The sequence below is a fragment of the Ixodes scapularis genome, unplaced genomic scaffold, assembly GCF_016920785.2.
Source record: "Ixodes scapularis isolate PalLabHiFi unplaced genomic scaffold, ASM1692078v2 PGA_scaffold2__306_contigs__length_199485367, whole genome shotgun sequence".
NCBI lineage: Eukaryota > Metazoa > Arthropoda > Arachnida > Ixodida > Ixodidae > Ixodes > Ixodes scapularis.
The window spans coordinates 190,506,405-190,509,399 of record NW_024609857.1 but is presented as its reverse complement, the minus strand read 5'-3'; positions in this window follow the sequence as shown (position 1 = coordinate 190,509,399).

The following is a 2,995-nucleotide window of genomic DNA, read 5'->3' as shown; positions in this document are numbered from 1 at the left end:
ACACCACTGGTTGCCTCCTTTGCTGGGAATCTTTTTGACAGTTTTCGTGTACGTCCGCTGGGGTTTTGTACTGACTCGTTGCAGTACAAGGCACTTGTGCCAGCTTCAAGAGTAACGATTGAACTTGCAATAATGGCTGCTTTTATAGAAATATATTTGGAACAAATGACCAAATTACATTAATGAAATGGACCATTCTTTAAAGTCTGTTCATGTCGAGTAAACCGTCTATGTTGCAGGCACCGTTCGATTGGCATTGGCATTAATGTATGGTGAGTAGACTCCAGATTCTCGTTCATCGGAGGGTCGGAATGCACTGACATTTTTTTACACTAATTCATGACGTAAAAATTGGTGTGTTATGTGAGGTACTACTACAATCTGCAGTTATCTGCAAGAACTGTGTAATTGCTTTATCATGACATGTTGCAATATTTTTTGCTCACACAGCAAAACGTCACGTAAATACACACAACCACGAGAGCAAGTGCAGCCATGCCAGTTGGTATGAAATGATATAGTGATGGGAGCAGACTTGTGCCCCTTGGTTGAAAAAGTGTAATGGATTACAATTACAAATTACCGAGCATCAAATGTAATAGATTACCGTTACAAATTAACTTTTGCTAAAAAGTAATGGATTACTTTACTCGTTATGTTACAAATTACTTTCATGTTACTTTTCCCGTATACGCTTATCAAGAAAACAATAGAAACAATTTTTATGTTTTCTAAAATGTTCGACAACACTACTTTCCATTTGTTATACATCCGCATTATAGTAGTCCTTGTAGAAATAATATATTGACCCCGTAAGTGATGACGTCACAACATGGCGTCTGGGTCCAAACAAACCGTTGCTAGGGACGTTGCTATGGACTAATGCATGGAGACTCAACACGAGGCTAGATTTTCGCTTATAAGTAAGTAAATAACTTTTTGTAAGCAACCTTACTTCTTGATATCTAATTATGAAGATGTTCTTGTCATCTCAGCGTCGTATTGCAACGATCGAAGCCATTTCTGAAGTATTCTACTCCGCTTTGCTTTGGTAGCAGACGACACGATAGATTTGCTGGCCTCTGTTGCAGCGGGCGTCTTCATTGAATTGCGTCGGTAAACGAGCAACACAAGCAGGTGCATCGCCATGGCCGCAAAAACCTCCGCATGGTGCGTTTTTTTTTTTTTTTTTTTTTTTTTTTCTGTGAGAACCCAGCTTAGTTCAGAAGGGCGAAAATTCCGTAAAATCAAACCACGTCATGCAGATCAGTTACGACGACGACCTGAAGTGCATTACCGACGTAGTGCAGGCCAGCATGAGAAACAAATCGTACGCCGTCGAGGTAAGTCGTTTGTTATTATTATTATTGAGATTGTCAGGTTATTAAAATATTGCATAATCTATCGCAATTTCGTTTTTTTTTTTTTTTTTTTATACATTCAATTTAGTGGATGTGCTCTTTCGGTGAAGATCTCCATCGAACCCGCGATGAGAGTACAATCAGTAATAAACTCACATTGTTTTTAGAGCGCAGCTCTTAGGGGCCCGTTTCCGGCTTGAGCGGCGTCGCCGTCGCCGTCGGCGTAACCGCGCGGTGCATCATGGGAAATGTCCCATAATGCACCGCGCGAGCCCCCCCACCGGGGTCACGTGACCTCGTGGGGGGGTCACGTGACCCCCCCCCGAGGTCACGTGACTCCCCTGAGGTCACGTGACCCCCTCAAGGTCACGTGACCCCCGCCGATGTCGCGTGACCCCCCGAGGTCACGTGACCCCCGCCGATGTCGCGTGACCCCCCGATGACGTCATCGTCACTGATGACGTCACCGGCATCCACATCGTCATCGTCATCACTGATGACGTCACCAGCATCCACATCGTCATCATCACTGATGACGTCACCGGCATCCACATCGTCATCATCACTGATGACGTCACCGGCATCCGCATCGTCATCGTCATCATTACTGATGACGTCACCGGCATCCACATCGTCATCGTCATCATCACTGATGACGTCACCGGCATCCCCATCGTCATCGTCATCATCACTGATGACGTCACCGGCATCCACATCGTCATCGTCATCATCACTGATGACGTCACCGGCATCCACATCGTCATCATCACTGATGACGTCACCGGCATCCGCATCGTCATCATCACTGATGACGTCACCGGCATCCCCATCGTCATCATCACTGATGTCACCGGCATCCACATCGTCATCGTCATCATCACTGATGACGTCACCGGCATCCACATTGTCATCGTCATCATCACTGATGACGTCACCGGCATCCACATCGTCATCATCACTGACGACGTCACCGGCATCCGCATCGTCATCGTCATCATCACTGATGACGTCATCAGTGACGTCACTGATGTCGTCACCGGCATCCGCATCGTCATCGTCATCATCACTGATGACGTCATCAGCGACGTCACTGATGACGTCACCGACATTCGCATCGTCATCGTCATCATCACTGGTGAAGCCATCAGTGACGTCACTAATGACGTCATCGGTACCCGCATCGTCATCGTCACGGATGACGTCATCAGTGACGTCAGTGATGACATCATCGGCATTGGGGGTCACGTGACCCCCCCCCCCCTGGTTAGTTTACCCCCCCCCCCCCCCGTGCCCTTCCCTCCTCCTCCTCAAGAGCTGCGCTCTAATTCGGCGTTACAGGGAGTTGTAAGCGGCTTTCATTTTTTATCCAGTTCTTTCGCGTTTCGGGGTTTTGCGGAAATCTGAAGAAACTGCAAGAATCTTTCTCCATGCGATGGTTACGGATGGTTACAACCAGGAACGAAGCACCCTCCCACAGCGCGAGTCCGCAAACAAAATTTTGAATCTCTACCGATCACCTGAAGTGCTTTCCTCACGGGTGCATTGCGATCTTTTAGGAGACGATCATCTCGATCGACGCCCGGACTTTCGATAAACCATATTTTGCATCGCACCCCACTAAGAATTGTTATAAG